The sequence below is a fragment of the Coregonus lavaretus genome (assembly GCF_964263955.1).
Source record: "Coregonus lavaretus genome assembly, chromosome: 21".
Taxonomy (NCBI): Eukaryota; Metazoa; Chordata; class Actinopteri; order Salmoniformes; family Salmonidae; genus Coregonus; species Coregonus lavaretus.
The window spans coordinates 17,535,476-17,548,648 of NC_140008.1; positions in this window are offsets into that span (position 1 = coordinate 17,535,476).

Consider the following 13,173-nt stretch of genomic DNA (forward strand, 5'->3'; position numbering starts at 1 on the left):
TATCCCTTATTGACAGAGGTGGGACCAAGTCACTATTATTTCAGTCACAAGGTCCGAGTCTCAAGTCGACTCCCAAGTAGAACGGATCAAGAATCGAGTCAAGTCCAAGTTGTGCATTCTAAGAATGCAAGTCAAGTAGAGTTGAGTCACTAGTTTATGTCAAGTAAAAAAAAAAAATCTGTACATGCAATGACTTGTCTATTTGTTGAGGCTACCAGACAGCCCTTTTCATTATTTTGCCTAACACATTTTGATTAACCTATGTAATTGTAAAATATAACCTTGTAGCAGTCTTAAGGGCATGAAATCAGTAGAAGGCAAGGCAGGTTGACGTGCTCAGAGTGTAGATTTATTTACAGGTCTTGGTGATCCAATGGTAAAAGTGCCATATCATACCAAATATACACAGGCAATAGCCCAAAAGATATAGCCTCTGTATCAGGCTTAACCTGTCCTATCTGAATGGACACAGGTAGAGGGCAAGACATTACAGTCTCCCCTTGAGAAACCAAATAGAATTAGTCTAATAGGAGCTCAAACAGGTAGCCCTAAGTATAATATAAGCACTTGGCCCCCTGGACCACAAAATGACCCAATTGACAATTACAAGCAATAAACTGGTTCTACAACGTAAAAGGCCATTTCCACATCCATTGTTACATTGGTACTTTCGTCTTAGTCAGACAATGATTATTCATTATATTTCAACACCATGCATACATGGAACAATCATTTTATCTTATTCAACGTTCTGACTCCAAAGCGTGGAGCGCAGGCCACGTAGCCTAATTCTATGTGCACTAAAGCACGCGCGCTCCGGATTACTCACATCAAAAATTACAGAGACATAGGACACAGACACACGGAACTCCGACTTAATCAGCGAAATATGAACAAAGGAAACCATACATTGAATTAAATAAACAGAACTTCTACCTCATGAGTCCTGTTAACGTTCATGTGCACTATAAACATCGCGCCGGGAAAGAAATGGTTGGCTAAATGAAAATGTATTGTAGCAAACAAACAGAAATGTCTACCTGTTGCAATAAATGGTACGGGGATGGATTGATGAAAGGCTATCAATTATTGTAGTATTAGATGGAATATAGATTTAACACATAGGGCCTATTGTGGGGTTCTATTTTCTCATAACTGGATGGGATGACTAACTTACAAAGAATGCATTAATGATTAAAGCATAAAAGGTTTATATTGTACTGATATGAATTGTTTCACATAACAGGCTGTGATTCATGTGAGGAACGTTAGGGGCTAGGATGAGATAAAACTTGTATTTCTTATAGATAAGACTTGTATTTCTCACAGATACGAACACTGCCTCTTTGTTGTCTGTGAACCGTCCTTGAACGTAGTACAGTGGAATGGTGTCTTTTGGATGCTGACTCCACAGGTTGTTATGATAAAAACTTATGCCTGGCAACAGGGATGCGCCAAGGGTCTGGGACCAGCCGGTGCGCCAACGGATTGGCTGAGTAAGTCTAAACCACGCTCAGTCTCTACTCTGATTGGCCAGCAGAGAGTGGGAACTATCTCTGTCAGAGTATTTGAAGAAGAACCTGTAACAATGGATTAGTTCTCTGTCTGCCCTGCGTGGTATTTCAGTGAGCCCGTATACGAACCAACATACTTATCATACATACATTTTGCATATAATAAATTTAGCTTGGATTGAATATCTCTTGATTATGTTTTCTCTTATTCCAATACCAGATTTGAATTACGCAATTTCTAACACTATGCATTTAAACGTGTGAAAGCAACAGCAAACATTTCAACAAGAGAAAGAAAGCACTCTCCCCTGGCGGGAGTTTTAAGAGTCAAGTCAAATTTTATTGGTCACATACACGTGTTTAGCAGATGTTATTGCGTGTGTTGAGAAATGCTTGTGTTTCTAGCTCCTACAGTGCAGTAATATCTAACAAGTAATATCTAACAATTTCAAAACATATACCCAATACACACAAATCTAAGTAAAGCAATGGAATTAAGAATATATAAATAAATATATGGATGAGCAATGTCAGAGCGGCATAGAGTAAGATACAGTAGAATAGTGTAGAATACAGTATATACATATGAGATGAGTAATGCAAGATATGTAAACTTTATTAAAGTGACTAGTGTTCCATTTATTAAAGTGGCCAGTGATTTCTAATCTATGTATATAGGCAGCAGCCTCTAATGTGCTAGTGAAGGCTATTTAACAGTCTGATGGCCTTGAGATAGAAGCTGTTTTTCAGTCTCGGTCCCAGCTTTGATGCACCTGTACTGACCTTGCCTTCAGGATGATAGCGGGGTGAACAGGCAGTGGCTCCGGCAGTGATGCCAATTTAGCAATTTTGTTGCTAGATTTAGCAACTTTTCAGAATACCCTGGCAACCTTTTTTTCAAACAGCACCTAGCAACAAATGTAGCTACTTTTAAAAATGTATTTGGAACTTTTAGCAACTTTTGAAAAGTGACTCAAACGCTAAAATGCACACATTTCCCCTCTAAATTACACAAAAATGACTTTCTCTGTCACACACTCAGTCACAACACACGTGCCTGGCTTCAAAAGGGCATTGTGAGTGACGTCAGCAGCAGGCGCTCAGCTCGTGCACAGGCAGCAGCAGGCCAGCCAAGCAGCACAACAACCTGGAGAGAGATGCCTAGCGCACACATCATTATTTGAGTTAAGTTGCTTGTTCAATAAGATAGCATATATACCTTGTTATTAGCTTGCACCTATACTTGTTGATCAGTTAGGTAGCTTGTTAAAACTACAATTGTTCAGAATGTGTAGGTTTACTAGTTAAGAAAATAAATAAAATGTAATTGTTCAATAATGTGTAATGTGTAATTGTTCAATAATTAAATGTGTTGTGTTTAAAAATAAAAAGATCTGATCATATAAAATGTGTTGTGTTTATATTACTTTTACAAAAAAATATATGTGATAATAAACAAACAAATCTAAACTAACATTTACATTTTAGTCATTTAGCAGACGCTCTTATCCAGAGCGACTTACAGTTAGTGAGTGCATACATTATTATTTTTTTCATACTGGCCCCCCGTGGGAATTAAACCCACAATTACGTTATTACGTAATGACGTCATCACGCAATGACATCACAACGTCATTTAGCAACTTTTAGCAACAAATCGACCTGCCTCTAGCAACTTCCCCTGAAAATTAGTTGGCAACACTGGGCTCGGGTGGTTGTTGTCCTTGATGATCTCTTTGGCCTTCCTGTGACATCGGGTGCTGTAGGTGTCCTGGAGGGCGGGTAGTTTGCCCCCGGTGATGCGTTGGGCAGACCGCACCACCCTCTGGAGAGCCCTGCGGTTGCGGGCGGTGCAGTTGCCGCACCAGGCGGTGATACAGCCCGACAGGATGCTCTCAATTGTACATCTGTAAAAGTTTGTGAGGGTTTTAGGTGTGCAAGTGAAAAGCCGTGCCTATGGTGCGTCTTCGCCACAGTAATATTTAATTTTAACAACAAATTCCAAATGCAAGATTCATAAGTCAATTATAAATTTGAAGCAATTGTTACATATCAAAGACCAATAGGCCTACGCTAGTAATTGTTGCCCCATTCGCTGGTGAACTTGCAAAGTAAACAGTTAATATTCTTGAACACCAACATTTTGGGGGGCTGCATGTTTATTTATTATGGCAATCCTCCCCCTACAATTTGACATTTGCGCTGCACCCATCCTATAACTACAGCAAATCAGCAATCTGTCACTAGCTCACCCGACCTGTGTTGATTGACAGTTTGCTGGTCCAATCAGAGTGCCTAGTGTGCATTTCACTATCCAATTTGTTGCAAGGTTTTTTGCAAGGGCAATGCTGCGGCTACTGTCTCTGGCTGCGTGTAGAGTAATCAATGTAGACTCTGTGCCACAAAATGAGTGACAAAACATGACAAAACCTGGCCAGATAATTTCAAGTCATCGGTCTCAAGTCAAAGTCGAGTCCCGAGTCTTGAGGCTCCAATTCATGTCTCAAGTTATTTTATTTTCTATCAAGTAGTCTCAAGTCATCAAATTTGTGACTCCAGTCAGACTCGAGTCCAAGTCATGTGAGTCCACAACTCTGCTTATTGATGTCACTTGTTAAATCCACTTCAGGCAGTGTAGCTGAAGGGGAGGAGACAGGTTAAAGAATGATTTTTAAGCCTTCAGACAATTGAGACATGGATTGCGTATGTGTGCCATTCAGAGGCTGAATGGGAAAGACAAAATATTTAAGTGCCTTGGAACGGGGTATGGTAGTAGGTGCCAGGCGCACTGGTTTGAGTGTGTCAAAAACATTCAACAGTTTCCCGTGTTTCAAGAATGGTCCACCACCATAAGGACATCCAGCCAACTTGACACAACTGTGGAGGCATTGGAGTCAACATGGGGAAGCATTCCTGTGGAATGCTTTCGACACCTTGTAGAGTCCATGCCCCGACGAATTGAGGCTGTTCTAAGGGCAGAAGTGGGTGCAACTCAATATTAGGAAGGTGTTCCTAATGTTTTGTACACTCTGTGTATATGGCTCTGGTGTTATCTAATATGGTGTCATCTGATCTGGTGTCATTTAATGTGGTGTCATCTGATCTGGTGTTATCTGATGTGGTGTCATCTGATCTGGTGTTATCTATGTGGTGTCATCTAATGTGGTGTCATCTAATGTGGTATTATATAATGTGCTTATCAACATTCTTTACTGATCACCATCACACTCTGTCTCCAATGTACTTATGCCTCTGGGCCTCACATAACATTGCTTTTTTCGTACATATTTAATTCTCCGAAAAAAAACGAATTCACACAGAGGAACACTCATGATCTTTGCAGTTGGGGTACAGCCAGTACTGTACCTACAGTGCATTCGGAAAGTATTCAGACCCATTCTCTTTTTCCACATTTTGTTACGTTATTCTAAAATTGATTAAATTAAATGTTTCCTCATCAATCTACACACAATACCCCATAATGACAAAGCGAAAAAAGAAAAAAAAATTGAGCTCAGGTGCATCCTGTTTCCATTGATCATCCTTGAGATGTTTCTACAACTTGATTGGTGTCCACCTGTGGTAAATTCAATTGATTGGACATGATTTGGAAAGGCACACACTTGTCTATATAAGGTCCCACAGTTGACAGTGCATCGCAGACCACCAAGACTCTTCATAGAGCTGGCCGCCCGGCCAAACTGAGCAATCGGGGGAGAAGGGCCTTGGTCAGGGAGGTGACCAAGAACCCGATGGTCACTCTGACAGAGCTCCAGAGTTCCTCTGTGGAGATGGGAGAACCTTCCAGAAGGACAACCATCTCTGCAGCACTCCACCAATCAGGCCTTGATGGTAGAGTGGCCAGACAGAAGACACTCCTCAGTAAAAGGCACATGACAGCCCACTTGGAGTTTGCCAAAAGGCACCTAAAGGACTCTCAGACCCTGAGAAACAAGATTCTCTGGTCTGATGAAACCAAGATTGAACTCTTTGGCCTGAATGCCAAGCGTCATGTCTGGAGGAAACCAGGCACAACTCATCACCTGGCCAATACCATCCCTACGGTGAAGCATGGTGGTGGCAGCATCATGCTGTGATAATGTTCTTCAGCGGCAGGGACTCTAGTCAGGATCGAGGGAAAGATGAACGGAGCAAAGATCCTTGATGAAAACCTGCTCCACGTCGCTCAGGACCTCAGACTGGGGCAAAGGTTCACCTTCCAACAGGACAACGACCCTAAGCACACAGCCAAGACAACACAGGAGTGGCTTTGGGACAAGTCTCTGAATGTCCTTGAGTGGCCCAGCAGAGCCCGGACTTGCACCCGATCGAACATCTCTGGAGAGACCTGAAAATACAGTGGCTTGCAAAAGTATTCACCCCCCTTGACATTTTTCCTATTTTGTTGCCTTACAACCTGGAATTAAAATTGATTTTGGGGGGGGTTTGTATCATTTGATTTACACAACATGCCTACCACTTTGAAGATACAAAATATTTTTTATTGTGAAACAAACAAGAAATAAGACAAAAAAAACTGAAAACTTGAGCGTGCATAACTATTCACCCCCCCAAAGTCAATACTTTGTAGAGTCACCTATTGCAGCAATTACAGCTGCAAGTATATTGGGGTATGTCTCTATAAGCTTGGCACATCTAGCCACTGGGAATTTTGCCCATTCTTCAAGGCAAAACTGCTCCAGCTCCTTCAAGTTGGATGGGTTCCGCTGGTGTACAGCAATCTTTAAGTCATACCACAGATTCTCAATTGGATTGAGGTCTGGGCTTTGACTAGGCCATTCCAAGACATTTAAATGTTTCACCTTAAACCACTCAAGTGTTGCTTTAGCAGTGTCCTTAGGGTCATTGTCCTGCTGGAAGGTGAACCTCCGTCCCAGTCTCAAATCCCTGGAAGACTGAAACAGGTTTCCCTCAAGAATTTCCCTGTATTTAGCGCCATCCATCATTCCTTCAATTCTGACCAGTTTCCCAGTCCCTATCGATTAAAAACATCTCCACAGCATGATGCTGCCACCACCATGCTTCACTGTGGGGATGGTGTTCTCGGGGTGATGAGAGGTGTTGGGTTTGCGCCAGACATAGCGTTTTCCTTGATGGCCAAAAAGCTCAATTTTAGTCTCATCTTCCATATGTTTGGGGAGTCTCCCACATGCCTTTTGGCGAACAGCAAACGTGTTTGCTTATTTTTTTCTTTAAACAATGGCTTTTTTCAGGCCACTCTTCCGTAAAGCCCAGCTCTGTGGAGTGTACGGCTTAAAGTGGTCCTATGGACATATACTCCAATCTCCACTGTGGAGCTTTCCATGTCCTTCAGGGTTATCTTTGGTCTCTTTGTTGCCTCTCTGATTAATGCCCTCCTTGCCTGGTCTGTGAGTTTTGGTGGGCGGCCCACTCTTGGCAGGTTTGTTGTGGTGCCATATTCTTTTAAAAAATTTATAATGGAGCTCCGTGCAACGTTTTTATTTTATTTTTTATAACCCAACACTGATCTGTACTTACATTTGACATTTTAGTCATTTAGCAGACGCTCTTATCCAGAGCGACTTACAGTTAGTGAGTGCATACATTTTCATACTGGCACCCCGTGGGAAACGAACCCACAACCCTGGCGTTGCAAGCGCCATGCTCTACCAACTGAGCTACAGGGGACTGAGCTACTTCTCCACAACTTTGTCCCTAACCTGGTTGGAGAGCTCCTTTGTCTTCAGGGTGCCGCTTGCTTGGTGGTGCCCCTTGCTTAGTGGTGTTGCAGACTCTGGGGCCTTTCAGAACAGGTGTATATATACTGAGATCATGTGACACTTAGATTGCACACAGGTGGACTTTATTTAACTAATTATGGGACTTCTGAACGTAATTGGTTGCACCAGATCTTTTTTAGGGGCTTCATAGCAAAGGGGGTGAATACATTTGCACGCACCACTTATTTTTTACATTTCACTTCACCAATTTGGACTATTTTGTGTATGTCCATTACGTGAAATCCAAATAAAAATCCATTTAAATTACAGGTTGTAATGCAACAAAATAGGAAAAATGCCAAGGGGGATGAATACTTTTGCAAGGCACTGTAGCTGTGTAGCGACGCTCCCCATCCAACCTGACAGAGCTTGACAGGATCTGCAGAGAAGAATGGGAGAAACTCCCCAAATCCAGGTGTGCCAAGCTTGTAGCGTCATACCCAAGAAGACATGAAGCTGTAATCGCTGGCAAAGGTACTTCAACAAAGTACTGAGTAAAGGGTCTGAATATAAATGTAAATATGTAAATACATTTGCACAAAAAAAAACAGTTTTTGCTTTGTCAATATGGGGTGTTGTGTGTAGATTGTTGAGGGGGGGAAATGATTTAATCCCTTTTATAATAAGTCTGTAATGTAACAAAATGTGGAAAAAGTAAAGGGGTCTGAATACTTTCCGAATGCACTGTATCTCAAGAATAGACATCGATTTGCAGAACTCTCAGAGTGGGTCAAAGAGAGGATGGTGGTGTACAAAAGCATTTGAGCGTGTCCATGCTTCCTCTACTCCAGCACACACAGGCTCTTCCCCAGCCATTAGGCAGCAGGGGGGGAAGTAAGGGGGAGAGGGGGAGAGGAAGGCAGGGACTCCAGCACACACAGGCTCTTCCCCAGCCATTAGGCAGCAGGGGGGAAGTAAGGGGGAGAGGGGGAGAGGAAGGCAGGGCTCATTATTTAGGGTGTGCTGGAGTGAAAGGCACTGGGATTGCTTTCATTACTGAGCCAAATGAAATGGCACTGGCTGATTACAAGTGTGACGGAGAGCAGAGACGAGCGAGATCACTCTCCGTTAAGAGCCTGAGAGAGAGAGAGATAAAAAGACAGTAGGAGCGAGAGAGGGAGGGAGGGAGGGAGGGAGAGTGTCTTGTCTGTATGCCTGTGTTCAAACAGGACTCCCTGGAGATAGAGATGACGAATAATAACAGCGATGTGTCGTAACTTTACCACAAACACAATGATTATGATACCTTTTCAGCTTTCTCCCTTTTGCTTTGCATGTGTTCAGATAAGCTTTCTATCAAATACGCTATGTTATTGGGGACTGATAGATGATTTCTATAAGGCTTTTGTTTGAATATGGTTGCACGTGAGTGGGTGGGTACTGGACACTATATGTACATATGCATTGAAGGCAATATCCAGTTGTCATCAGAATGTGTCTGTGTAATATGAGGCCTGTGGTGTGTGTCAGTAATAATATAGTAGCAGCTGGTCATCTATTAGACGGGTTGGGAGGAAGAGACACCTGTGATCACTGTGGAGCCAGAGAAATGTTTCACACACACAAGCCTTGAGATTTACTCTGTGGCACTTCCAACACACACACACACCGACACACCGACACACACACTTACAATAAGCTCAAGGTCATGGGTGACACCACCACACATAGCGTTCTCACACACATACTGTACCTAGAGCAGAGAAATACCCAGCTGTGCACACACACACTGCTACAAGTGGAGGACACGCACGGTGAGCCAGGGATACCGTCTCCCCTGTCACATGCCCTCACAGACACTAATCCCTGCAGTTGTGCTTCAGCAATGAGACTGGGCAGCCAACTGGGGAAGCGTGGCTGTCTGTTTGGCCAGGTGTGTGCGTTCCGTCAGGCCCCAGAGACTGCAATCAGAGATGGGTCACAAAAGAAGCTAGATGGGGGAGGTGGAAGGGGATTGACCATAGAGGAGTAAGCAGGGGGTGGGTGGTGGAGGGGTTGCCTGGCTACCCAGACTCCTTCCTCCGGCCAAACACTACGCCCACGCCGACGGACGTTAGTTTCTTCTCCGCAATGAGTCTGGATCTGAGTACCTCCCCGACCCTTCACCAAATGTGAACACATTCGGGGCCGTCTGATTGGTTCAGAAACCGATGGGTTGAGCCAGAACACACGTGGGTAAAGCGGCTGTTTGAAAATGTGTCATTGGCGTTGATACTCTGATTGGTTAGAGATTATCCAAGCGCTGATTACTTTGTTTTGTACAATGCCCCTCATGCCCCTCGTCACCACAAACGACTTCAATGATGGCAGTCTCAGACTAAAGTATGTAGCGAATGACAGAGCAGCGGAATAATTTGGTGTGAGTCATCAGGCTAGTGGAGGGGCCTGCTTAGACCACTTTACACCTCCTGCCCCTGTCGGAAATGGATGGGCAGCATTCATAGACCAACAATTACAAACATTGACAGCTTCTATCATTAATTCCTATACCTGACATTACCTGACAATAATGGAGAATAGCGAAGTGTTTGTCAAATTAGATTTTGACATTAGAGATTAGAGGAGGCACTTGAGATTCTATGGTTGAGATTCTTGCTGAAGTTGGTCATGTATATTTCTGGCAATGCTTATGCAGTATTCATGAGTAATCAGCATTTCAGTACTCAACAGTGCATAGAAGGCAGAGGGGTTATGCATGAGTAATGCTTAGGGGGTGATTGAAAGGCAATGGGGCGTGGGCATGTTGGGTGTACAACACTGCTCTCTGTCCTCCAATATCCTGTGGAATGACCTTTGAACTCCCTCCCCCAGCCTGCTCCCAGCTGCTCCCAGATAAACCTCCTGATCCTGGGGAGTTTATCACTAAAGCCTGCCTGGATACCAGCTCTTATTGTTCCAATGACATTGTGTTGGATTAAGGAGGTGTGTGTGTGTGTGTGTGATTGTGCGTGCACGCGCGCGCCAACCACTATCCTTGTGAGAACCAGAAGTCCTCACAAGGAACATTCGGACAGGTGGGGACATTTCGCCGGTCCCCACAAGGAAAAAGGCTATTTTAGGTTTAGGGGTTAGTGTTACAATTGGGGTTAGGAATTAAGGTTAGTTTTAGGGTTTGGGGTTAGGGTTAAGTTTAGGTTAGGTTAGGGGTTAGAGAAAATAGGATTTTGAATGGGAATCAATTTTTTGGTCCCCACAAGGATATTAAAACAAATGTGTGGGTGTGAAATATTCAGTTGTGATGGAAAAAGGAGAGATCGGGAGGATCATCGAGGACTCTGGGGTGCCAGAGTGACACCTCCCAACGCCAACTGGCCACCCTCACAATGCTCTGACCCACACCATCCCTGAGCTTGTGAAGAGGAACCCATGGTCTTGTGAATGGCAGAAATGCTCCACACTGGTACATCCTTTGGTGGAGGCCAGATGGAGTCTTTGTCTTCTAACACACAGACACCAGTGGGCTCAGTGGAATGCCAGGCCCAGTTTGACTCTCTTGTCCTCCACCATGTTCACATGACTCGTATGCAAATAAAGTGTTCACAGAGAATGATACAAATCCACCATGTCTAAGACCATCACAGCACACTGGGGCGGCAGGTAGCTTAGTGGTTAAGCGCGTAGTGCCTGTAACCGAAAGGTCACTGGTTCTAATCCCCGTGCCGACTAGGTGAAAAATCTGTCAATGTGCCCTTGAGCAAGGCTCTTAACCCTAGTTGCTCTGAATAAGAGCATCTGTAAAATGTAATTTACTATGATGCCACAATTTAAGGTGTGTAATATGTCTTTGACCCAGTTGGAGATCCCAACTGTTTTTGACTACGTGTTTATTATGAAGCAGGGCATATAAGCAGTTATTGACTGGTATCAGCAAATGATGTGAATGATGATGCAAATTTCCTGATGCATTGTTTCATATGAAAACTATGTACAGTACACTGTAGATTTTTCTTTGCTATTAAACCCAAATTGACCTTTAAGCTAGATATGTTCTGTTCCACTTTTTCCTCAGACTGAGAGATGGAGAAAGAGAGACTGCCTATGGGTTAGGTGAGTGTCTGCTCTCAAATGTCATTCTGTCAGCAACAATTGGATACACCTATCACTGAAATGTCATGACTCAACAGTAGGAAGTATCATTGTTGTAGCCATATTTGCAGATCTCATGAAAATAGAGCTCTTTGGCCACAAAGTTCCTTTAGAATTTTTTTTTGGGGGGACTATCTGTTGTTCCATGCGTTTGTATGGGTTAATAGCAGTGAGGCCAAAAATAATTGGTGGGTTTTGCATCGAAAGAAAGATGCATATGTAGAAAAGATCCCCATACCTACTGTAAAATATGCTGCTAGTGGAGCTTTATTATTTTTGGCCTTACTGCTATTAACCCATACAAATGCATGTAATAACCGATTCACTACATGGAACAACAGATGGTCCCAAAATAAATCTAAAGGAACTTTGTTCTGAAGTGTCTGTCATATATCTGAGAGATATAAGAAGGAAGGATCAGGACAATGTTTTTTTTTTTGCATGTATTTAACCCCTTATTTTTGGCACTAAACAATCTCCATATATACTTCCATCAATTTTTTCAACTGGTACCAGGGGATGAGTCTTGTGAGGCCTGTGGCGTCCTAGAGCAAAATCAACATGTACGTGTTCGTGAGAGTCTCACCTTTCCACAGAGGGGTCATATTAGTGTGTAGCCCAAACTGTTCGGACGCTAGAGACAGAAGTTGGCAGATCGGCTGTACTGACTTCAGACGAGTCCCAAGACGCTTGTGGGGGTCATAGAGCAAAACGGAGAAGACCATCGTATTCGGACGCTACAGACAATTTTGTGGGAAGACCAATTTTTGGGATGTCTCATGGTCTGACAAACACTGCTCTAGCTCTGTCACCTTTTACTGCAGGTATGGAAGTGCGACATAGGCGGATGCGGTGGATTGAGACGCATCCAATACAAAAAAACTGATATCTCTAGCTTAAACTGACAGGAGGATTTTTTATTATGCTAATTAGATTTTTGCGGGGGCGCGGATATCGACCTTCGGGGGTTAATTGACCACAAAATTAACATTTTGCAATGGCCATATCAGTCTCTGGACTTGGACCCCATTGAAAATCTGTGGTTTGAATTGAAGAGGGCAGTCTATAAGCGCAGACAAAGGATATCAAGGATCTGGAAAGATTCTGTATGGAGTAATGGTCTAAGATCCCCCCAATGTGTTCTCCAATCTCATAAAACATTTTAGAAAAAGGCTCAGTGCCATTATTGAAGCAAGGTGAGGTATTTAAAGGTATTGAAAACAGGGTTGCCAATTTTTTACTATCTTTTTGGAGAAAAAAATATATTTCTCTGAGCAATTGTATTAGTATAAAATAATATAATTTCCCCACAGCATAGCTCAGTATTTGTATTTTTTATTTTATACAGTCTTTTTTGCTCATCTTTATCAAGGGTGCCATTAATTTTGGATCTGACTGTATAACCCGTGTATACAAGGATATACCCTTGGGACATTCATTGGGACCTCTTCATCTGCGGGTAGGCTTCACAACTCTCCGTATCTGAGGACAGAAAACATCACAAAGAAACAGGCTTCATTATTCTATCTGCCTAATAGTTTTCCTTACTAGGGACTGGAACTGGAGAATATTTTCATAATGTCTTCCCACAAAATTACCTGCCCTACCTAGTAGCCTACTCTCTCCCTTTTCTGACAGCTGGAGCTGCAGTCCTTTCACCCCCTTCCATTACTTATTTACAAATGCATTTGGAGCTTGTGTTTTGAATTTACAATGATAAATATATTAAGATAGCAAGCTAATAGGAAGATAGCTAGCTTATGATATTTGATTCACTTAGCTATGCAGTAAAGTTAGCTAGCTAGCTAGCA